The following is a 26,787-nucleotide window of genomic DNA, read 5'->3' as shown; positions in this document are numbered from 1 at the left end:
CCTTGTTTTCTGATTAGCTGAGGTTGCGTATTCAAAGTCAAACGCGCATCATCAAACAGAAAGGTGATGCCGAAAAAGTTAGAGAACAAAATAAAGGCTCTTGAGGCCGACACTGCTAAATGTGTGAAATTAATCAACTTATTTGTGAAAAGTTCTGGTACTACTGGTCCGAGTGCTGTGTCTGTGTCTCTGAGAAATTACAGATCAGCTGCTGCGGTGCAGTCTGGGCAGGAAGAAAACAGAGTAGGACACACTCACGCACACTGACATATTAGGCCAGTTAGGCCTAATATTTTGGCTGTATGTTGTAATTAGGGAAGGGGGATAATTTAGACACTAGGCTACATGCAATATGGCCTAACAGCTCATTAGATTTAAGCAATAAGGCCCGAAGAGGTGTGGTACATGGCCAATATACCACGGCTAAGGGCTGTTCTTTTAAGTACGACGTAACGCAGAGTGCCTGGACATAGCCCTTAGCCGTGGTATATTGGCCATATATCACAACCCCCTGAGGTGCCTTATTGCTATTATAAACAGGTTACCAACATAATTTGAGCAGTAAAAATAAATGTTTTGTGAGACCCGTGGTATATGGTCTGACATACCACGGCTGTCAGCCAATCAGCATTATGGCTTGATCCACCCAGTTTATAATGGCTTTTGTAACAATGTAGCCATCTACTTGATATGTATACAGTGCTTTTCACTAAACACAAGTCATCATGTATTACAATAAAGGTCCATTTGGGGACTCTTTGTCTATTTGAATTGTTTCATCAATGTTTATTAGCTTCTAAATCTCAGTAGCTATAGCCCAGTGTGTGGGTATATGAGCTGGAGTAACAAGTGACTCTGGTGTCGGATTACATTGCATAGCCAATGCACTGAAGGCTGTAAAGTCCTGCCTATCTCCCGCTTATTTCATTCGCTGAAAAACCCGTCACTTCTTGACAGAAAAATACAAATAACCGTGTGTGAAACGAAGCACAACACTGGAAATCTAACATCAAAACTATGAAATAACACATATAAGTGGCAGCACGGGCCCTCCATTTGGAGTGGCTCCAATTTTAACAAGAACGACGGTGTTGCCATTTTAATCAAGACCCCACAGGTGGTGATGAAGGGGAGCACGGTGGTGGTAGGCGGGCGTGCTCTTTTAGCCAATTGTTCCTTTATGGGGAGGGATTTTAACTTGCTAAATGTGTATGGGTTTTAACGACAAACATGACCGGTGCACACTTTTAGAAGACCTGCAGTCCCACATGCTAGGGAGGGATCCTCTAGTGGTGGGTGGGGATTTTAATTGTGTTTTAAGTAGAGCAGACAGGAGAGGGGCAGGAAGGGATTTTAAGGTAGACAGGTCAAGTGTTTTATTGCAAGGGCTGTGCAGGGATTTTAAACTGACTGACTGTTTTAAAACCCTGCATCCAAGAGAGGAGGGCTTCACCTGGACCAGTGGTGATGGCACCAGAGCCTCTCGCATTGATTATCTGTTTACCCGGGACTGTCCCCCAACTGATGCTAGAATAACCCCTGCTTTCTTCTCAGATCACGTAATGCTGACGTGCACCCTTTCACTAACTTCGGGTGTGACTGTGGGAAGAGGGCCCTGGAAATTGAACTGCTCCCTTCTAGAAGATGATAGAGTAGTTAGCCAGTACAGAGAGCAGTTCAGCCAGTGGCAGACGCTACAGGACTTCTTTGACACGCGAGCACAGTGGTGGGAAATGGTGAAGGGAAGGACGAGGACCTTCTTTAGAGAGATAGGAAAGGAAAAAAGCAAAGGAAAAGATAGACGCATGGTGGGACTGCAAAAGCGACTGGAAAGGTATTTTAACCTATGCCAACAGGGCCTTGATTTTAACCAAGAAATTAAAGAAGTAAAAAAGGAAATGGCATTTTTAGCAGAACAGAGAAGCAAGGGGGTTATTTTAAGAAGCAAGGAAAGGGAATTAGAAGAGGGGGAGAAGTGCACAAGGTACTTTTTTAAGAAAATAGTTAGTAAGGGTAGGTTAATGACTCGTTTAAAAAATAAAGATGGGGTTTTAAAAACAGATACAGAAGGAATAAAATAAGTAGTTGAGGATTTTTATGGGGAACTGTTTGGGGTAAAAGATGTGTGCGAAGAAACAATGGGGGACCTTTTAACATACATCGACAAGACCCTACCCAATACAGACAACCTGACAAAAGACCTGACGAGGACCGAAATCGAGCAAGGACTGAAACATTTTAAGAGGGGTAAATCACCGGGGGAGGACGGCCTCCCTTTGGAGTTTTATTTGACCTTTTGGGATGTTTTAGCCGACGAACTTCTGACTGTTTTTACTGACTTCGAACACCTTGACAGACTACCCGACAGTTTTAGAGTGGGGATCGTGACTCTTTTATACAAGAAAAACGACAGGACGGACCTGAAAAACTGGAGACCGATTTGATTGTAAACTTTTTACCAAGGTTTTAACACTCAGAATGTCTTCTGTTTTAGGGGAGGTGATCCACCCGGATCAAACCTGTGCCGTGCCCGGAAGGAAGATCACGGACAGCCTGATACTGATCCGAGATGCCATCTGTTATGCGAGAGACAGAAACATGCGGCTTGTAGTCCTAAATTTAGATTTTGAAAAAGCCTTTGATCGGGTCTCGCACCAGTACCTCTTTAAGGTACTGCAAAAAATGGGTTTCCCGGACAGGTTCTTAGCTTGGGTGGGACTGCTGTACGGAGACATCACCAGCAAAATCCTTGTAAATGGGCATCTGTCAAAAGCAGTGGGAGTACACTGCAGCGTCCGTCAGGGCTGTCCGTTATCTCCTCTTCTGTTCGTGGCCTGTATTGAACCACTGGCACAGGTCTTGAGAAGGGACCAAGGGATCAGTGGGGTGGGTATCCCGGGGAGTGGGGGGATGACCGCCAAGTGCGTCTTTTACATGGACGACGTCAACATTTTATGTACCGACCTTTTATCCGTCGACAGGACCCTGGACAGGACTGACTGGTACGGACGAGCCTCTGGGGCGAGACTGAACAGAGACAAGACAGAGGCCCAATTCTTCGGACCGTGGGCAGACCCAGACTTGACCAGACTACCTCTGACAGTTAAACTGACGGACATAAGGGTACTGGGGGTAAAGTTTGACCGGGGGGGAGGAGGGAGCGGTAACTGGAGTGGAATCCTGGGGACTGTAAGACAGAGACTGGGTTTTTGTGGACTACGACAGCTGACTTTTGAGGGCAAGGTTTTAATCATTAAAGCTGTGATTTTACCTGTGCTTTTATTAATCAGTTCTGTTTTTATCCCCCCTCGAAGGAGTATTTTAGACCTGGAGCGGATGCTTTTTTACTTCCTGTGGGGAGGCAAGTGGGAGAGGCTGAGGAGGGAGGTGGTCAAGAGGCCCAGGTCCAAGGGGGGGGGAAAGGCTTGCCTGACCTCTACTTGTTCCTGGGCAGCCGCTACACAGCGTTACATCTGACTCTTGCCACCTCCCCGGTCAACAACAAGACACAGGCCCTCGCACGGTTCTGGCTGGGATCTTACCTCAGGACTCTGAGGCTGATCCCAGTCGACCTGCGAGCCCCAGTCTCTTTCCTGCTACCCCCGCCCTACTGTCCAGCTCCAGAAGATTTAAGACATTTTAAACTGGAAAAAGAAACCGTCACGGTCTTAACAAAACACCGCTCTCTTCTCTCTCTTGTGCAGGATCGGGAACCAGTATGTCCAGTGCGCGGGCTCGCTATAGGTGAGCCCACAACGGTTTGGCGCAACGTGGCCCATCCTGCTCTCCTGAATCGGCATCGGGACCTGTCCTGGATGGTTGCCCACGAGATCCTCCCGGTCAGGGCCGTTATGCACTCACGGGGCATGGCGAGGACATCTGCGTGCCCCCGACCAGGCTGCGGCCAAGAAGAGTCGGTGAGGCACATGCTCTGGGAGTGCAGAGCCGCCAGGGACCTGTGGAAGGAAGCAGGCCCCCTGATCTCCTCGTGTCTGCCAGCAGGGGAGGACCTAAACCCTCAGCTCGTGCTGTATGGGGTGGGCCGAAGGCCCTTTCCATCGAAGACCTTCACCAAGCTCTGGCCCACCCTCACGTGCCTGAAGGAAGCACTGTGGTCCTCCCGTAACCTGCTGGTAGCGAAAAACGTAGAGACCACCCCCCAGGCAGTGGCCATGGTAGCCACGGAAGCCCTGGGGTGGTACGAAAGGAAGGGGGCCTCGACCCCAGGCGAAGGGTCCCCCACAACACCCTAGGTCCCAGCGGCCACGGCCTGACAGCGCTGCGGCGCCTAGGGCGATGCGCCTAGGGGAGGGATCTCCTCTGGGCCCCGAAGGACGGGACGATGATCTATTCAGAAGAGCAGGATGAGGTGAGCTTGATAAAGACTCACCCCGCTCCTGTACAAGGGACTGAAGACAGCTTTTTAACAAAGTGGCTTTTTAACATGTTTTTCATGCCTTAAAAATGTTTTACCTTTGTTAGATCATTAGTACACATTTTAAATGGCTTTTACAGATTCTATGTTTTTACAAAGAAAGTACTTATATTCATGGTTGTTTTCATTGGTTTTAACAACATGTACTTTTTAACAAATTTAAATGTAACGTTCGAATGCTGTGTTTTATGCTTTGTTGCCGTTTTATGTGTATAAATGATGTAAAAAAATTATGAGCTGTTTTTAAAGGAATTGTGCCAATAAAACTTTTCCAAAAGAAAAAAATATGGTATCATGTAGTAAGCAAAAAAGTGAATGCCAAGAGTGTGCAAAGCTGTCATCAAGGCAAAGGGTGAGTACTTTGAAGAATCTCAAATATAAATATATTTTGATTTGGTTACTACATGATACCATATGTGTTATTTCATAGTTTTGATGTCTTCACTATTATTCTGCAATGTAGAAAATCGTAAACATAAAGAAAAACCCTTGAATGAGTAGGTGTGTCCAAACTTTTGACTGGTACTGTATGTTTTTATTCATTCACAACTAGTATGGATAACACTTTATTTTAAGGGTCCGTAATAAACCATTTATAAGGCATTTATAGACTGTGTGTTCTCTGATTAATAAACCAATTGTTAGTAAAGTATTTTTGCAGTCCCTAATCCAAAGTGAGTGCTATTTATGATTGAGGCTTTTATATGCAAATACATTATATGTGTTTTGGCTTTAGGTTGGTTGTTATTAGTTGCACTTACTGTTGTGACCAGTGGCACCTGTCTCAATGGCAGAGCACAACAAGTCCCTGTGAGGAGCAACACTTAAAGGCTACTGTAGAAGGAAAGGGCCTCAAGAAATAAAATAATCAACAATAACTCAAATTGCCTTGACAATGTTTATTAAATTCCAAATCTGTCCTCTCCTTTTTAGACCTGTCTAATTCAGGACAGAAGTTCCCTACGAGCTTTCTGTACGTCCGCAGATTTATTCTGCTCCCACTTCACGCTTATCTCCAACTCCTGAATTTTTCTTATCAAGTGCTCGTGCTCAGCTTTCCTCTCTCCTTCCATCCTTTCCTTCAATCGCTCACACCTTGACTTTTTCTCTAAACCACACATTCTTAGAGACCTGCCAAGACCGATACAGTTCAGTAGCTGCTTTCTGTCCTTGGGTGCAAATACGTTACAATTATATTATCAAAGCATTCATTACATTCTCTCATTGAAGAGACAATCAAATTACAGTAGGCCAACGTTGTCCTGGTGTTTGACAATATAGTTAACCACCAAACTATTTTACAACGCATGTTGTGGTAGTTATTACCTTTACTTTGAACATAGTCATACTTTCACTTATTCAGACTTGGTGTCCATCACTATGCCCTGCATAGAAGCTTCCTGTGCTGCTTGCTGGGGAAAATAGTTGTACGGTATTTTATTGTCTATATGAAACCGTTTGTAACGATATTCGTCTTCCTCTGACGAGGAGTATGAAGGATCGGACCAATATGCAGCGTGGTACGTGTCCATGTTGATAATTTATTAACATTGAACGCCAAAAACAAAATAACAAGGAGAACGAACGAAAACTAAACAGTTCTGTCTGGTGAAGACACAGAGACAGAAAACAATCACCCACGAAACACTGTTGGGAAGAGGCTACCTAAGTATGATTCTCAAGCAGAGACAACTAACGACACCTGCCTCTGATTGAGAACCATAACCAGGCCAAACGCAAAATACAACATAGCAAAACAAACAGACTGCCCACCCCAACTCATGCCCTGACCATACTAAAACAAAGACAAAACAAAGGAACTAAGGTCAGAACGTGACACAGTTGTGCAAATTCCAATCACATTTCTTAAAGCTGTTTTAACCACGAAATTGGTATCCAGTTTTATCATCTGATTACGGTGCCTTCAGAAAATAGTCATAACCCTTGATTTATTCCACATTTTGTTGTTTTACAGTCGAATTTTATAATTGCTCAAATATTTTGTTTCTCACCCATCTACACACAATACCACATAATGACAAAGTGAAAACATGTTTTAGATTTTTTTTGCAAATGTATTGAAAATGAAATACATAAATATCTCACCTATGGCAGTGATTACAGCTCTGAGTCTTTCTGGGTAAGTCTCTACGAGCTTTGTACACCTGGATTGTACAATATTGGATTATTTATTTTTTTGTTCTTCATGCTCTGTCAACTTGGTTGTTGATCACTGCTAGACAGCCATGTTCCAGTCTTGCCATAGATTTTCAAATCAATTTACATCCAAACTATATTAAAAAAATATATATATATATATATATATATATATATAACCTTTATTTAACTAGGCAAGTCAGTTAAGAACAAATTCAAATTTACAATGACGGCCTACCAAAAGGCAAAAGGCCTCCTCCAGGGACGGGGGCTGGGATTAAATATACAAATATAAGACAAAACATGCATCACGACACTACATAAAGGCAACAGCATTGCATGGCAGCAACACATGACAACACAGCATGGTAGCAACACCACATGACAACAACATGGTAGCAACACAACATGGTAGGAACACAACATGGCAGGAGCACAACATGGTAGCAACACAAAACATGGTACAAATATTATTGGGCATAGACAACAGTACAAGGGCATGACGGTAGAGACAACAACACATCATGCGAAGCAGCCACAAATGTCAGTAAGAGTGTCAATGATTGAGTCTTTGAATGAAGACTGCCCAATTTGAGTGTTTTTTTGAAGCTCGTTCCAGTTGCTAGCTGCAGCAAACTGAAAAGAGGAGCGACCCAGGGATTTGTGTGCTTTGGGGACTTTTAACAGAATGTGACTGGCAAAACCGATGTTGTATGTGGAGGATGAGGGCTGCAGTTGGTATCTCAGATAGGAGGCATCAACCAGTGTCTCTTGAAACGGGTATACAGAGATGACCAGTTTACAGAAGAGTGTAGAGTGCAGTAATGTGTCCTATAAGGAGCATTGGTGGCAAATCTGATGGCCGAATGGTAAAGAACATCTAGCCGCTCGAGAGCACCCTTAACCCTTAACTGCCGATCTTTCCGTTAGGTCTCCATCTCAGGCCGGTGCTGATGGTGGACGATTACACCCAGCAACGGTCAACAAAGAATGTTTAATGCTTAAAACCAGCAAATCAAATTGTTTGGAGACAGACTTGGTGGAGACAACCGAGCACTGAAGGTGTTGCTTGGTGGAGATTGCCACTCCACCAACTTTCGGAGATACGTCTTGCTGAAAAAGGTTATAACCAGAAAGGTTAAGATCAGTGTTCAAAACAGTCTTTCTTAACCACGTCTCAGTAATGACCAACACATCTGGATTGGAGTTGTGAACCCACACTTCCAATTGATCTATTTTAGGTACTAAGCTTCTAGTGTTAACGTGCAGAAAACCCAGGCTTTTATGAGAGCAGAAATCAGTGAAACAGATATCAGAGCACAAGTCAGAATTGAGGCTAGCAACAGTAGATGGGCTAGGGTGTACATGCACATTTCCAGATATCATCAGCAGTAATACAATCAGGGCACGGGAGAGGACAGGGAGAAATCTGCAGTGTTGATTTTTTATGACATTTGAATGTGCATCAGATGGCAACAAGATCATATTGTACAGCAATTTCATCAGGTAACATGAATACACAGCCGGCGAGAGGTGGTTAGAATAGGATGGGAGGCCAAGAGTCCATTTAACCAATAAAGAGTCAGAGTCCCTAGTGTGGGGAAGAAAACATAGTCTGTCCCAAGGTTGGGTTAACAAGCAAGTTCATAATCAACAAAGCACGCAGGAGTCACGAGGCAAATAGCATAAAGCACAAAAAAATATCTAACAACTTGGGGCTAGCGACGAACAACTAGGCCACGAACATTCAATGTCGTCTTGGTAAGCAACTCTAGTGTAGATTTGGCCTTGTGTTTAGGGTATTGTCCTGCTGAAAGGTGAATTCATCTTCCAGTGTCTGGTGGAAAGCAAACTGAACCAGTTTTTCCTCTAGGATTTTGCCTGTGTTAAGCTCTATTCCATTCATTTTTATCCCATACCCATAACATGATGCAGCCACCACCATGCTTGAAAATATGAAGAGTGGTACTCGTGATATGTTGTTGGATTTTCCCAAAACATAACGCTTTGAATTCAGGACTTATAGTTAATTTCTTTGCCTCATTTTTTTGCGGTTTTACTTCAGTGCCTAATTGCAAACAGGATGCATGTTTTGGAATATTTTTTATTCAGTACAGGCTTCCTTCTTTTCACTCTGTCGTTTAGGTTAGTATTGTGGAGTAACTACACTGTTGATCCATCCTCAGTTTAGTTTTTTCCTATCACAGCCATTCAACTGTTAATAAGAAGGACGCCTGTACCTTTGTAGTGGCTGGATGTATTGATACACCATCCAAAGTGTAATTAATAACTTCACTATGCTCAAAGGGATATTCAAAGTCCGATTTTTAAATGTTTTACTGTTCTTTGTGGTTGAATCTGTTTGAATCTGTTTTTGAAATTCACCTCTCGACTAAGGGACCTTGCAGATCATTGTATGTGTTTGGTACAGAGATGAAGTAGTCAATCAAAAATCATGTTAAACACTGTTATTTCACACAAGAAAGGGGTTGAATACTTATTAACTTATGACATTTCAGCTTTTCATTTTTTTATAATTTGTAAACATTTCTAAAAACATAATTCCACTTTGACATCATTTGGTATTGTGTGTAGGCCAGTGACACAAAATCTCAATTTAATAAATGTTCAATTCTGTCTGTAACACAACAAAATGTGGAAGAAGTCAAGGGTTCTGAATACTTTCTAAAGGCACCCTATCTTATAGGCATAAACCTACATGTAATAGCCTAGCTCATTACAGCATTGTAATTCAACTCAGCATTGTTTAGGCTATCCTACCTTTTCTTCCTTCCTCCAATATTTGAGCTGCATGGCTGAAAAACAAACGAAATGTATATTTTAAATTAAATGGTTATGCTGAAAGATGCCTGCAAATGTTATTAAATAGATGATGCGTTTACTGCGCTATCCTACCATTTTACTTTGGATTGCACAAAAATTGCTTTGGAGCGTTTGTGTGTCATCATCCCACTGGGAATCGGTTTGATTATTTGATTTGTTATCAACTCAAATTAATTAAATATGAATTGTTGGTTGCAAGTCCAATAGCCTAAGTTAAAAATAACGTGGAGGCAGCTTCAGCTTGTGTCCATGATGTTGCCAACATTCTAGAATATCTGATACCATAGTGGTAGTAAGATTAGAAACTACCCATTTTGACCTGTCGGTCTGTTTCAAGGAAAATTGTTGCCTACAACAAAAAACAATCCTTTACAAGTGGCGTGTATTCATGAATGCCAAGGGAAGCTAGGCTTCCCCAAAAAAATGTACCAAGAAAAAAAATAAGAATTTTCCTTCAATTGGCAAGAGGCTGAATGTATCTCACCAGAGAAAGCATTCCAGCGAGCGAAAACAACGCCCCTCTGTCTCTACATGTAGGCCGTCAATCTGATGCTGTCTGGTCCAAACGAGTATGACATTGTTGCCGCCAGTAGAATTGAATGGAATGCAAGGGAGGCCAACGAGAATTTGGCCTCCCTTGAGAAAAAATTGCCAATCAGCATTGAGCTAAACTGAGCGAGCTCAAAAAGTGTCAATGTCCTTGCAAACCTCCAAAAATTGTCAAGGGAAGCCAGCGTCACTCCTATCAAAAAAGCATTGAGAGCACTAGCATACATCATTGACAGAAACAACTTAAATTGTTGTCTCGTTGTGTTGTTGTTGTCCTCCGGTGGCTAGCTAGCTACCTAAAGTTGGCTCTTTTCTAAATTACCCATGGATGAAGATAGATATTTGGTTTTACTTAAATTCTCCATACTGATCAATGATTATAAAGGCGATTCTGATCCAGCCATTAATTCATACATTTTAGTGCCCCTGGCCTGAGAGGATGGGAGATCAATATGTAGCTAGTAGAATGCTAACGTATGTTACATGCAATATGCAGAGGCTGCTTTCCGGTTTCGTGAATTTATTCTGACGCTGTGACTTCTTATCGTCTCGGCCTTTAGGCCCATATATCACGGTCGCAAGGCATATGAATTAACAGGTTATAGAGCAAACAACGCAATTATCACACCAAATAGGTTGTAATATGGCTTTTTTTCGTGCTCCCCGGTGATTTTACCTACGCACACATCTACTGTCTCTCATCTGTTAATGGCTGGGACAATGCAATTAAAGATCCGTGCACCTTTCTCACGTTGGATGAAAAAATAGCCTATATACTGAACAAAAAAATATAAACGCAACATTCAACTATTTTACTGAGTTACAGTTAGTATAAATAAATCAGTCAATTTAAATAAATCAATTAGACCAAAGGAGGCCGAAATGCAAAAATAATATAATTAACTTAATCAATGCTCATAAGAATACAAAAACGGAAAGTGTAAGGTGCTGATAAAAAAATTTACTGAGCATACTTTCGGCCTTATGCCTTCTTCAAGTCATGTAGCAGATAGTTAATTAGATCCTGGCGAATAGGGAGTCAACGCATAAGAATATATAAAAGAGTATTAAAAAAACGAAGATTCACGTCATATATAATTAGGGAAGAGACAATAGTCTGGGCTACATAGCAATATCAGAAGCAGTAGATATGAAATACTTGAGTATCCTAAAAAGGTCGGGAGGCGACTTTTTAAACTATTAATGAACGTGAGTGATAACCATGTCTTTTTTGTTCCATATTTATTATCACAATGGGACCCAACCAATCTGTGACAACCAACCTGTTGTGAGCGATATCACATGAGCATGTGTCTACTTTGCTGTGCACGTGCTGCAATGTGTAATCGTGTAATGTTTCGTTTGGTTCTGGTGGCTGCAGTCTCTCTGGTAACAGATAAATGAACCTGATGTCATCCGACCTAAACCCATCAAAACCTATAGTAGCCTAATAGAACCTTCTCGTCCATTTATGACACCTTTTTATTGATGCGTTTCATTAAATAAAAGAGAGCAACTATAATGTGTCTGCAGGTTGTTTTTCCACCCTATATTAATAGTTGATATTTGTTGACAATTAGTAATGAATATTATAGGTGTTGTGGGTGGTGGGAAGGAGATACACATCATTTGCCCCAGGGTACAATTGTAATCTGCCTCATGATCATATTCACACAATGGTCTAGCCTACCTTTTAATTCAAGATAACAGGTTATTATAGTTTACCTGCTTTGCTGAAATGTTCGGACCAAGAATTTCACCTCCTTGTCCATTGTTCATTCCGCAGCATGCTTTTCCTGAAACACGACACCCCGCGCCTATTAATAAAACATTGCTGATGGCTGATCACCCGAGCCCTTTCGGCTGTATAAGTGGTGAAAGGCGACATAATCGTATTTGCACAAGATCTAGATTGAGATTGAGAGACTCAGACAGAGACTGGCAGAGAGCTAGTACAGGCAGCATGTTAAAACCGCAGCAAAGCGAGCTCCTCTTGCACGAGTCGCGGTTGTATGGGAAGCCGTGGTTCTGGCAGCGGAATTCCAGCACCATGGAGAGCAGCCGAAGCCTCGCACATGTGATCATGGAGATGCGCAACGAAATCAAGAAGCTCGAGACCGAGAACAGTGTGTTAAGGGGGAAATCAGTCAGCCGACGATTGGGACTGAGCAAGGGGAACCGAATCCCTATTCGCCGGCAGGACAGCCCAGGACCGGGGCTGACGACAACCCATCCCACATGAACCTGAGACGAAATGCGTCCGCGCCCGCACTCGAGCGGCAATACAAGGGTAAAGTCGCACTATTAAGCTATTATGTTGTAACGACATTTGTTTGTTTTTAGCAGCAAGGTAAAGCAAACAATTGTAATATATCAACATTGTTTGAAATTGGGCTATTTAAAGATAGGCCTAGTTTGAACAAAATAATCTGATCAATTTGGTTTATTGATTTCACAGAGAACATTATAATGACTGTCCGGAGATACTCAATCGCCTCCAACATGCCAAGTGTGATCAGGAAGAGTGAGAGCGAAGATAGGGTGTCGAAGAATAGAGATGTTGCGAAAGGAAGTAACTCAAGTTGGGGTCGACTTCACGAGGAAGTCCACGGAAGGGCCCCATCCGTCTTCGGGAATTCCAAGCGAGACGAGTTCAACACCACTGCAAATAAGATAACCAACAGGTTATTTCTCCAAGAATATGTGCACAAAAACAGGTGAGTGGCCCAGTGGGCCTTCTCATCCAACCTCACCAGAACCTTTAGATAACCAAATTTAAAACTAAATGTAGAATATCGCTTAGGTTGCTATTAATTCCCTCTTATTTTGCAGGACCAAAGTAAAGACGGTCACATTTCTTCTGCCCGTGGATAACATCTACACCAACCGACCAGTTCTGGCCAACCATCTGACAGATCTGGATGCGATTGCGGAGACGGATTCGTAAAGTGAAGATGGATGGCGACAGGTGGCGGGACAATATTTAATCTATAGCCCATAAATATGTGAAGAGCAGGGAGTTAGGCCTACATAAATGGGCCTGTCACACAAACAGTATCTAGGGCAGAGTGTCAGCTACATAGTTTTTTAGGTCAGCCAGAAGATTGATTTTATCGCACCTGACCTGAACTCCACACACGGAGACTCCGGTTACAGGTGTTGTTTCCATACGGCCGAGGTGATCAAACGCCCGGTCGTCAGTGATGAGCCGCCAGCCCTCCCTCTGTTGCAACACCATCACAACACTCCCTCCAAGGATCAGATGTCCGGGCCTGCAGCCCATCGTGTCAATCGGAACCTTGAGGACGCTGCAGGTGACGATCGTTTTAGTGACAGTATAGTCTCTTTTTTTCCAGAGCAATGGGCATGCAGCCTCTTGGTGAATTTCAGGGTCATCACTTGTCTTTCTTAACTATGTAATGTAGGGTGGCTTTGAGAAGAAAAAAAATTGGAATACCAATATTTTGCATTGGGTCAAGACAGAGAGAACACTAATTCATTAGAACCAGGGTGTTCCTTATTACAGATTTTATTTTAGTCTCTCAAAATTAATATTGTCCCTTCTTTACCTTGGTATTCATGTACAGTAAATGAAGTAAATTAATTCCCATCGCAAGTTATTTTATCTGCTTTGGTTCTGCTGAAAGGAAAAGTAGGCCTATATCATACAGTATATCATTTGTAAATAGTCAATAAGTACTTAATTATTTTGTCTAACTTTAAATATAATGTTGTCTTTATTAAATATTTCAGTCTTATTATAAATGTTAAGGTTTGTTCATTCTTTTTCTAGATATAATATTTACACACACGATTGACTTTTTCATAATATAAAATTATATCTTATTGCTTGGGTATTTTAATATTTTATGCTTAAAAATAGTCTTCAACCGTTTAAAAAAACAATAATAGGAGGCTACATTTCTTTTTTAACGCATTAAAACTTCATAGACAATATAATATTGGCACAGGACTGTCAAATACCTTATCAGGAAATACAAATTATATGTATGTAAATGGACAACCTTAGTATGTCTATTACTCATATATACAGTACGAGTCAAAAGTTTGGACACACCTACTCATTCAAAGGTTTTCTTTATTTTTACTATTTTCTACACGATATAATAATAGTGAAGACATCAAACTATGAAATTACACATATGGAATCATGTAGTAACCAAAAAAGTGTTAAACAAATCAAAATAGATTTTAGATTCTTCAAAGTAGCCACCCTTTGCCACCCTTATAGTATTGCATTTTTTTTTGCCAAATCAGCTACTTCTAATTTAAGTATTTGAAAGTATTTTCAAATAACTTCCTAGAAATAAGGGCTCCCGAGTGGCACAGCGGTCTAAGGGACTAAACAGTCCTGGGTTCAAATGCAATGATTTGAATATTTGTGTATTTTAATATTTTTCAAAGACATGCCATGTGTATTTCCAGTATTTCCATATTAATTCCAATATTCAACTACTTGTATTTAAAAGTAAAATAAATTAATAAATACTTACTTTGAAATGTCTTTGAAAGTAATTGAAATGCCTTAAATATTATTTGAACACAGGTCGATCACCCTGCAGTCTGGTATAGCTCTGGTCCCATCACACAATGACAACGAGTTACCTATGCACACTATTTTATTTAAATGTTTTATTTCACCTTTATTTAACCAGGTAGGCCAGTTGACAACAAGTTCTCATTTACAACTGCGACCTGGCCAAGATAAAGCAAAGCAATGTGACACAAACAACAACACAGAGTTACACGTGGGATAAACAAGAGTACAGTCAAGAACACAATAGAAAAATCTGTATACAGTGTGTGCAAATGAAGTAAGGAGGTAAGGCAATAAATAGGCCAATAGTGGCAAAGTCATTAGAATTTAGCAATTTACACTGGAGTGATATATATGCAGATGAGGATGTGCAAGTAGAAATACTGGTGTGCAAAAGATCAGAAAAACATAAACAAATATGGGGATGAGGTAGGTAGTTGGTTGGATGGGCTATTTACAGATGGGCTGTGAGCAGCTGCAGCAATTGGTAAACTGCTTTGACAGCTGACGCTTAAAGTTAGCGAGGGTGATATGTCTCCAACTTCAGTGATTTTTGCAATTCGTTCCAGTCATTGGCAGCAGAGAAATGGAAGGAAAGGCGGCCAAAGTATGTGTTGGCTTTGGGGATGACCAGTGAAATATACCTGCTGGAGCACGTGCTACGGGTGGTTGTTGCTATGGTGACCAGTGAGCTGAGATAAGGCAGCACTTTACATAGCAAAGACTTATAGATGACCTGGAGCCAGTGGGTTTGGCCACGAATATGTAGCGAGGACCAGCCAACGAGAGCATACAGGTAGCAGTGGTGGGTAGTATATGGGGCTTTGGTGACAAAACGGATGGCACTGTGATAGACTGCATCCAATTTGCTGAGTAGAGTGTTGGAGGCTATTTTATAAATGACATCGCCGAAGTCAAGGATCGGGAGGATGATCAGTTTTACGAGGGTATGTTTGGCAGCATGAGTGAAGAAGGCTTTGTTGCGAAATAGGAATCCAATTCTAGATTTAACTTTGGATTGGAGATGCTTAATGTGAGTCTGGAAGGAGAGTATGTGAATATGTGGACAACTATAAATGTGAATATGTGGACAATGATAAATACCTAGGTGTCTAGCCAGACAAGTCAGAACCGTCCAGAGTAGTGACGCTAGTCGGGCGGGCGGGTGTGGGCAGCGATCGGTTGAAGAGCATGCATTTAGTTTTACTAGCATTTAAGAACAGTTGGAGGCCACGGAAGGAGTGTTATATGGCGTTGAATCTCGTTTGGAGGTTTGTTAACACAGTGTCCAAAGAAGGGCCAGGTGTATACAGAATGGTGTCGTCTGCGTAGATTTGGATCAAAGAATCACCTGCAGCAAGAGCGACATCATTGACATATACAGAGAAAAGAGTCGTCCCGAGAATTGAACCCTGTGGCACCCCCATAGAGACTGCCAGAGGTCCGGACAACAGGCCCTCTGATTTGACACACTGAACTATATCTGAGAAGATGTTTGTGAACCAGGCGAGGCTGTCATTAGAGAAACCAAGGCTGTTGAGTCTGCCGATAAGAATACGGTGATTGACAGAGTCGAAGGCCTTGGACAGGTCGATGAAGATGGCTGCACAGTACTGTCTTTTATTGATGGTGGTTATGATATCGTTTAGGACCTTCAGTGTGGCTGAGGTGCACCCGTGACCAGCTCGGAAACCAGATTGCAGTGAGCAGCAATGATGAAACAGGGAGCCGTTTGGTAGTAGATTCCTATGCAAGGCCTGCGGGAGACACGGCATTCAGGAAGCTAGCAGGTCGGGACTAGCAGATAGATCAACACCAACATCCACGACACAGAGGTCGGTTGAGAGCACATCGGCCGAATTACATCATCAATTACATCAGCAGATGTAATTGGTGTACTTCGTTTGCTAGACGGGACATGGGCCTAGCCCGAGGCTAGCTGGTGGATGCTTCTGGACAAGGGCGTTAGCCACAATAGCCACTCGGTAGCAACTAGCTAGCTGCGAAGATCCGGTGTAATAGTCCAGAGCTTGCAGCAGGAATCTGGTGATGTAGTGGAGGAAAAAAGCAGTCCAATATGCTCAGGGCTGATATCGTGCTGTGCAGACTGGCAGGTATTATCCAGGCTATCCGGGCTAGCAGTGGCTAACAATGACTAAAAAGCTAGTAGCTTATTAACTTGCTAGCTGATGATGGAGGTTCCAGTTATAAGGTCTAAAAAGTAGCAGATCCGTACCACATTGGGTGAGGGGGGTTGCAAGAAGGTATATTTAATTCGAAAATGGAAAAAAGAGATTGAAATATAATGAAATGTATAAAAATAAAATAAAACATGGGAAGGAAACAAACACGTCTTACTGCTCCGCCATTTTGGTTCATAGTGCCCTGGACCAGAGGTACAAGTCTGGTTACAGTTGACTTCTATATATCACATAGATAGCAGTGCTCCGGGGGAGAGATCACATAAAATGAAACATTAGCAAGATGACCATAGACACTGTAATTTCAATATTCATAAAACACTGTAGTCTCAGAGTATAGGCTCATCAGCAGAGATAGTCCAATTTAATTGAATGTCCTATATTCCAGCAGTTGTGATCCAATTGAATGGGTGGGTCACTTAAGCTCAGTTTATACCTGGTGCTAACATGCGTCCTTTGCCTGATCTTGTTCACATTCGAATTGTGCCCACCTTTTTAGACAGGTGTAGACGATTAGAATATGTATTGTGATCTCATGTTCCTGACAACCTCTGGAGGTAGTTAGGGAAGCATTGTGTCTGAATATCTTAGGCGGATCTGGACAGTAAAACTTGTTAAATCATCATTATCCCTCCCTCTAAAATCATTGATAGTTGGCACCATTGACTTATCAATATGTGTCTTAAATTATTGTATTGCATACTTGGAGGTACCAGGAAATCTGGTCACAAGGATAAGAGACACATTTTAATATTTAATAGCAACAGCTAAAATGTGGGCACAATCAGAATGATGACAAGATCAGGATCAAGGACGTATGTGTTAGCAACAGGTATAAACGGGGCTACAGTGACTAGTCTGGATAGTACTACAACAGCTCAGAGGACCACACAGAAACTGGTCCGGATGTGTTTGGTGGAATGAGGAGCCTCAGCCTCTATGGGAGTGGGACTCTGGGACAAGGTTGCTCTGGTCAGCTGGTGGTCTGGTTTGGGGAGACTTCCCTCCACTGACTTGTTGTCACTGTGGAGACTGCCGTAGCTCTCTGAGTCCCGAGGTTTTCCTGTGAAACACACACACCTCCCGTGAGTCACCACTGCAGGTAGAGTGGAAGGCAATGGAGGTAACGAATAGGAGAAATGTAAAAGAAATGGAGGAGCAGTCTTTTACCTGTGACTTAAAGATCATCTTAGAATAAGATAAAGAATACAAGATACTACGAATATAATACTTAAATAAAATGTACATATTAAAGAATATAATTCAATAAAAAGAAAGAAAGAACGAATTATCGAATAAAAGAAAGAGGAGGAGGCACCTTTGAGGCTCTTGGCTCTGACTTGTGGCTGGGGTTCAGTGAGCTGGACTGAGGGCGGCGGGTCGGCCAGGCTGTCTCCATACTCCATGGGCACTACAGGATTCCTGTCCTCACTCTGCACCCTCTGGATGGCTGTGGGATCATAGATTACAACAAAGAGGTCTAGCTTTAGAGTGAGGCATTAACAATATACCACAGCCATGAAAGGGAAGCTAGAATGGGGTTAGTGTTTGTCTCTGTGGTGATTATGACTAAATGCGCCATAAAACCTGTTGAGATAATGCACACTGAGGCTGAGCTACCTCAAATTAGACACACAAATAAGGTGCAACAAGGTTAGACACACATCTAAGACATTTTCTCAGGTGTACTATATATTTATAAAGGTGTGTATTTTTAGTAGTTGAGTAGTTGAGAGGCAGACAGACAGGAGAACCTTGTTTACCCGGTCTGTACAGGGCTGCCTCTGTGTTGCAGTCCCGTGCCGACTGTACAGACGCACGGCCCGAGTCGGCCTCCTTAACTGAACGGCCCATGATCTCGTGCTCCGTGGCGGTCAGGTTCCCTTCCAGGAAGTAGGTGGACATCCTGCCCTTCCCCTTCACATCGATCTCCCCTCGCTCCTGGATCATGAAGCCCTTGTCTTTCAGAACCCTGGAGGAGGAAGACATATAAAAACAAAGCCTGCTTCCCAAATGGAACCCTTTCCCTTATATAGTGACTACTTTTGAACAGAGCCCTATGGGCTCAACCAACCAAGCACTCAATTAATAAATCAATAAATCAGTCCATCATCCAACCAATCATCAAGCACTTTTGACAACATTTGATGTAAAAAGGGCTTTCTAAATAAATTGCTGGCTTGCTTTCTTGATCGATTGCTTGATTGATTTAATTTCCTGCAGTTCAGTCATGTGACATGAGCTGAGGTCTTACAGGTAAACACTGGGGCTGAGGTGGATCTTGTTGGGGAGGCCGTGGCTCTCCATGCGAGATGCCGTGTTTACTGTGTCTCCGAACAGGCAGTACCGAGGCATCTTCTCCCCCACCACACCAGCTAGAACTGGCCCGCTGTGTACACCCACCCGGATCTACAGCAGAGAGGTATTGTTTGTTTTTTAAATATATTTTGTGGGATATTTTTACTTTATTGAGACAGAAATAGGTGGAAATGAGCATTGACTAGTGGAAGGATTCTTATCCACAATAGGGGTTGACCTTTATGTGCTGCTGGCGGCTGCGTTGCCCACTAGACCAGCCTCAGACACAGAGAAAGGTATTGTATTGTGATAAAAAACTAGCAGGAGAACTGAGAAAGATCAGCTCAAAAAGAAAGACAAGGGCAGGGAAATTACAACCCTTTGGATTTGGATCAATAGAACAGAGATGTTACAAAAATATTGTGAAAAATCTATCCAGCATTCAAACACACCAGCCATCTGTGGGTCTCACCTGGATAGCCCCCCCTGTGATGGGGTTGATGACCTCCCTAGCTGCTATGACCATGCCCAGGGCGAAGTTGGCCACCCTCTCAGCATGGCTGGACACTGGGATGGGCACGCCACCTACCACCATGTAGGCATCACCTATGGTCTCCACCTGATGCAGACACAACCACAGGCAGATTGATATCGATGAGTTAAGTACTGGAATGGCTCTTCCAGGCTGCCTGGTCTAAATGAATGAATAGATGGATATGTAGAATAATTCGCAAGATGTTTAAATTATGAATGATAAATGTTTAGCCTATCTGACAAATGTAATATTTTGTTACCTTGTAAACTGTGTGTACTGTGGTGAGCCGGTCGAACTTGAGGTACATGGAGTTAAGCATGTTGACGATCTGGATGGGCTCACACTCCGAGCAGATGTTGGTGAAGGTGACCACATCACTGAAGAGGATGGTGCACTCCTTGAACTCTCCTTTAGAGCAAACATAACCACAACCACCACCGACCATATGGCCATTTCCATTAATATACCACTGTTTCAGTCCTTTTACAATGTCGAGAACAATAGTGAAAACTAGTTATTCTGCTTAATACTTATCCACATGTAGCTGACCTGTTGCCACATATCAATACATTTTGTGTGTGCGCATGTGTGTGTACTGTTCATGCATGAGTTTGTCTGTTTGCATCTCTGTATGTCTGTCTGTCTGTTTTCATCTCTGTATGTCTGTCTGTCTGTCTTTCTAGCTGTCTGTGTCCGTCTGTCTGCGCCTATGTTTGTTTGTCTGTCTGTCTGTGTACTGTGCTTCAAAGACAGATGTGTCTGGGAGCCGCTGGCTGTGTCGTGGTGCTGTTTCAATCTGTAATTCATGCCTTCATTAAATATGTAATACACTGCAGCAAGGCATGGAAATATCCTTCAAAAATCCCCCCAATTCCACTCTGTACATCTCTACTGTCTGTTGTGTGTCAGAGCAAGGGAGGCATAGGCTACTGTGTACAGGTTTTGGCAAAGGAGTGTTTGGCCCTACTAGGGCATTTCACACACCACCAATCCTCTCACCAATTATTTTCTCACCAATTATCTTTTTTACTCTCATCTTCTCTACTTTCTTCCCTTCTCACCTTTTCTCCCCTACTCTCCTCTCCTCTCCCCACATCTCCTCTCTACTTATTCCCTCTCCCCACCTCTCCTTTCCTCTTCTCTCCTCAACTCGCTTCTCTGCATCTTTCCTCTCCTCTATTCTACTCTCCCCATCTCTCCTCTCCCTGTGTCATTCACCTGCTTCCACTCTCTTCCCCTCCTTCAGCTGGTTGGCCACATGTTTGGGCAGCATGGCGTACAGCAGGTTCTCCGTCTTGGTTCTCTCCTCCTCCAGATGCTGGGACAGGTGTCGGAGCTCCTCCTTCTTCCTCTCCAGCTGGTTGGAGAGCTCCATCTCGGCCAGCCGCTGCTGGTTGAGCAGGATGAGGTCCCGCGTGACGTCGTGAGGGGCGATGTCAGAGATGTGCATGCTCCGCTCCTCCAGCTCGTGGAGGCTCCGCAGCAAAGGGGAGGCCTGGTACAGCATGCACTGCAGAGACTCCATCCACAACATCTGACCTGGGAACAGGGGAGTGAGGGGTGGAGATAAAGAGAGAGGTGAAATTAAATGAGGGGGGATGTGTGTGTTTCTGTTAAATGGTTATGGTGGGATAGGTTGCATAAGTGGCATAACTCAATAACAAATAATCATTCATGTATTTCTTCCTTCTATTATCCATCCATGCATTCATCCATCCAGTTTTTCATGACTTAATCTGTTCATTCATCCGTTCATTCATTAATTCCACCTCTGAGCTCCAGCATGGGTCTATCCCTCCAGGCCTCGGGCATCATGTCCCGTCGCGTCTGCAGGACAAAGTGGCTGTTGATGAACTTCCTGATGCTGGAGATGGTGAAGGTGACCTCGGGGTGGACGATACTGAAGTACTGATCCAGGTGAATGCTCATGGTCTGCAGCCCGGGGACGATCTTCTGGACGTTCACCCCCGCCTGTCTCACCATCAGCTGCAGGGGTTGGACCAGAGAGCAGAGATTCAGACTGGGTCCCAAATGTCACCCTATTCCCTATACACTGACTGCAGTGCACTACTTTTAACGAGGGTCAATAGGGCTCTGGTCAAAAGCATTGCACTTCAGCAGCCTTACTCCAGATATTAAGATTACAATTCATATCTACATAAAGGGCCCTTTTCTGGACACATTTTAAGCCCAGTCCTGGACTAAGAAGCACTTCTAATTGAGATTCCTCATTGAGAATGCTTTTTAGACTAGGCCTAATCTGTGTCCGGGGAACCATCCCAGTGATTACCTGGCATTACTAAACCACGCTGTAAAAAGTGGGACGGCACTGTTGTTCATCTGAAGTGCTTTTTCTGATTGACATGATCCAAAATTGAGCTTTGGTTCAATCAACCTATTCTATTCAACTTGTATGAATCAAATAAAGAATTTGAAAGATCATGTGATGTTTTTAATTGAATGAAAGCTTATAAATTGCTTTCAACACCACATAGCGGTAGGCTGCCACCGCTACATTGCACCCATCAGAAGATTTGGAAGCATGGCCTACAGGGGGCATGGCTTTCAGTTTGTTATTTTTGGCCACCTGTGAGAGTGAATGTCATTCTAAGTAATGTGTTGTTGTTTTTTTATGATTATACGTTCACTGCCAGCACTGAATCTTAAAGGGAAATAAAAAATTAAAAAATATACTTCATATTCATCATCTCCAGCAACACCCCAACATCAACATACCTATGTGAAAATGACACATTTCTATGTTTTGAAGTAAAAAAGATAGAAGAAGGTAAGTGTTTCCAATGACATCATCAACCAATTAGTAGACAATTAACAGGCAATAAGTAGGCAATGCCTCCTCATGATTGGTTAAAATCCCATGATGCACACCAATGACGTTATTGGAACACTTAACTTCCTATGTCTTTTTTTACTACAAAATATAAAAACGCACCGTTTTCACATGTTGGGGTGGTGCTGGAGATGATGAATATGAAGTTTAACAATTTTGACATTTCTCTTTCTACGATATCTCTGTAAGTACTGTGACTCTAAAGAGCCTGGAAAGGATTCAATTGATGAGACGGTCACCATTTGGTTACAATATTGGTAACCAGTTCATGTGAAATTCTTATGGAAAGAAAGCATTTGGAGTCATTATTTCATGTAATGGAACCAACTTAATATCTTGATTAACAGGAAACTGATTTAATTGCTTGTAACCCAATTGAAGAAATTTGGATAGGTAACTGCAAAATGAAAAATCAACTTGGTACAACATAAACAATGTGGTGTAGCTATTTAGTTTTGTATTTATGTCATCTATTCGGCTTAACCAATGGGGAAAAGTTTGTAACTGTTGGCACTGAATGATATATTTGGTTTCAACAAATGTCCATTTTTTTCAATTGAGAAAACCAAACAAATTTACTAACACATTTTTTTTAGGTATATAAATTTACAGTGCATGTACTCAATACCAAGAGGGAATCTGGGAGATAATGATACTTTTGTACCTCCTTGTCGAACACTATATGGAAGGGAAAGGCATTGCAAAATGTCTTCAGGTCGATGCAAAGGTTCTTCGGGTAGACTGGCTCAAATCCTCTCAACAGTTTGCCTATGATTGAAGTAAACATATATTAATGATAGTAAGGATATCAAGATTAGAGATATCTTGACAAGCAAGATGGAATAGACAGGCTTTATCGATATCTGAGGTGGACTGAGCCAATCCATTAGAAAAGGAATGATGAGATATTTGGTCATTACCCTTCCCAAGCTGGACCAACCCCCTCACAGTCTCCCAGTGGTTCCGACACATGGAAAATCCCTGAGATTGGAGTTTCCTCTGCAATGATTTCTGTATGTCCTGATAGATGGTGAGGGACACATTGGAGGAAATTCGTGTTATGGTTAAATTGCATAAAAAGGTTAACTTTTAAACCATATGGAAAATTGGCTGTGTTGGGTTGGCTTATTGAGATAGTTTTGGGACAATTCTTTGGAGATCCTCAGAGATGGCATCTGCTTGTTTCTGTAGCCTATGTATGCATAGCAAATATCACCCTAATACCTGGTCAAAAGTGGTGTACTATCAAGAGAATAGGGTGCCATTTAGGATGCAAGCCAATGATTTGTGGGTCATCTGTTGTCCTGACCCGGATTTTACCTCCTTGTTTGGGTTCCAGTGCATTGCGTTGCGCCTGGGGCCTCTTGGCAAACATGGCGGTGTCTGTGAGAGCTTGTTACTGCACATTACATTCGAAAATGTTGGTTTCTGAGTGACAAGGAATACTACATGCTCCTTCTTTCCTGTCCTCTCTAGTTCCTCTATTTGGTTGACGATTTCCATCGTTATCTCGCTGTTGAAGAAGTCTTTTGCTACAGCTTCAATGATACCTGTGGAAATGGGAAACAGTCGTTTCACTTTTACGCACAAAGCCCCTACTTTTACGCACGCTAAAATCTCACGATATTGAGTAATACACTCAAGTATAAGTTGTTTAACACATTTGTTCTTAACGTCAATAATTTAATCTATCAGCATTCAGCATAAATACCGGGTACAATTTGGCATAGGCCTCGGCGGTCGGAGTAATAGTGAAGAAACATCGTGCCGTCACAGTTCCTCTCCGCTCGAAATGATGGCGCGTTCATCTCCTGCAAGCATATTTCCAAATCATTTGACACAGTTTTTTTCTGTCCAAAATATGACGTGTGTCCATTGTCCCCTATTTATAGATCGATTATCACATATATACCTATATCAATAGAGTAGGCTATACACACACACACACACACACACACATTATACCTTGTAAGAAAGGGCGAGGTAGCTGTGCAGTGCATCCAGATTCTCGATAAACTCGAACAGGTTCCCTCCCAGAGTCCGTAACATGTGGTCGTATCCAGATCGTTTACAAAAGTCAAAAAAGTATTCCCCAAATTGTCTCAACACCACCTCTGGTTTAACATCTTCGAATAGAAAATAAAGTAGGCCTAATGAATATATAGGTTAATACCAACATGTACGCCTTTACTTAAACATCACATAAAACACATTTTGTTCTATCATGTAATATTTATAATATGTATTTGTATCATCATCTTGAGTCATGTATTTTGCCTGTCAGCAATAGAGTTTCGATTTCATTTAAAATCAAGCCATGCAGTGCAAGAAATTCACTATTCTAAAATTATTCCTAATTTTTTGTAGCTATTTCTCAATCCATGATTTGAATTATAATTCATAATCTGGAAGTAACCGTGATTGGCATGGAAATGTACGCTTTTATAACACCTATATATATATTATATTATATATATTAGCTCCAGATCGTTACTGGTCCAGAGCTATATGATGTTGCAGGTTATTCATCAAATAATGATACATTAGCCTACCAAGTAGCTTGCAGGCCGCAGCCACCAGTTGCATGGTGATGTCGTCTTTGTACACTTCATATGTCAAGAATGTATCTTGAACCCCGGCCTCATCTCTGCATATAATTATGATGATGAGATCATTTCAGCAGGTTACACATCCCATTGATGACCAATAAACAGAAAGCAGTGAATGAATCCATCAATCAGCTAGCATATAGGTCCACGCTGAGGGGCCATGCTCAATGCTAGCCTTTAACGCCACCTTCTGGAATTACGCAACATATTATTACAATGAATCAATTATCAAGAGATATTCACATTGTCTAATATGATGTTAGTGTTAATTAATAACATTGTTACCTGAGCTTCATCCATGTCTCCTCGCCAAACTTGTCAACAACCAGCGACTTCAAACAGGTATTGATAAATCCATACTGCAGAGAGAACATTGCAAATTTAGCAGCATTTTTTATTTTGATGCCATTCATAAAATATAGGCTATATTTATATAGGTAAAAGTGACATAGCCTATTGAATCGTCCATGTAGCCTAATAAGACTAATGAGTAGGCCTACAGGCTGGAAACACACCGAGTCATGATTTTCGAACAGTTCAGTCCAGTAACCTATACAACATATGCTTGCCTATACTGTAACATGTCAGTTTAGACTATCTATCACTATGAGTTCATTTATGGGTCGACACACACAACTTACCATCTCTTTTGGTTTGGATTATGCCGACACTTTGTTTAAAAACCTTAATTCCCAATGTATCCTTGCACGAACACGACCCCAAGTTGACCACATACTCTAACGCACAACATTATCTCCGTCGACAGCCTACCTGAATATATTTAATTAAAGTGATATGCCTAGGCCTATATCCTGTATATACACAAAAGCTTCAGCTCCTTATTCCGTCACTTCTGCCGCTGCGCTTCGAACAGTGACTGAAGAAAGCCGTTCACCCATCTCCAGCTGTTGGCGAGAGCGTTGGTGCGCGATGCGGTACAGATGAGTGTCAAATGCGATAGATGTGCTGATCTCAACTCCGTACACTCCGTAATTCGCATTAGGCTACCAACGTGACGTTCAACAAATGGTTTAAATGAAATATTTGAAATAAAACGACTCATTTATTTATTTAACAGGGACAATATTATTAATTAACATTTCTGTAAATGTGATGGATTTAGCCAGTTGGCTAGTTTTAATCTGTAGTCCCTAGGCAGATAGATGAAAACATTTAGCATCACAAGCTTTTCACACAAAAATGCAAGAATAATTATAATAACAAATAGTAATTGTTTAAAAAATCAATAAATACAAACAACCAAATTACACTGAACAAAAATATAAAACAAAACATGCAAAAATGTCAAAGATTTTACTGAGTTACAGTTCATATAAGGAAATCAGTCAATTGAAATAAATTCATTAGGCCATAATCTATGGATTCCACATGACTGTGAATACACATATGCACTGTTCACAGATACCTTAAAAAAGGTAAGGGCGTGGATCAGAAAACCATTCAGTATCTGGTAAGACCACCATTTGCTTCATGCAGCGTGACACATCTCCTTCGCATAGAGTTGTTCAGGCTGTTGATTGTGTCCTCTGGAATGTTGTCCCAATCCTCTTAAATGGCTGCGCGAAGTTGCTGGATATTGACGGGAACTGGAACAGACTGTCGTACTCGTCGATCCAGAGCATCAGAAACATGCTCAATGGTTGACATGTCTGGTGAGTATGCAGGCCATGGAAGAACTGGGAAATGTTCAGCTTCCAGAAATTGTGTGCAGATCCTTGCGACATGGGGT

At 42.1% G+C, this 26,787-nt stretch overlaps 1 pseudogene; it reads right to left on the bottom strand.

Annotated features, from left to right (window-relative positions):
- Nucleotides 1-17,622: 17,622 nt before the first annotated feature.
- LOC115142270 (guanylate cyclase soluble subunit beta-2-like) lies at nt 17,623-25,771 on the bottom strand (annotated as a pseudogene).
- Between the last annotated feature and the right edge of the window lie 1,016 nt (nt 25,772-26,787).

Source organism: Oncorhynchus nerka, linkage group LG14, assembly GCF_034236695.1.
Source record: "Oncorhynchus nerka isolate Pitt River linkage group LG14, Oner_Uvic_2.0, whole genome shotgun sequence".
NCBI classification, from domain to species: domain Eukaryota; kingdom Metazoa; phylum Chordata; class Actinopteri; order Salmoniformes; family Salmonidae; genus Oncorhynchus; species Oncorhynchus nerka.
Note: the sequence above shows the minus strand (reverse complement) of the source record. Positions and strands in the feature narration are given on the sequence as shown.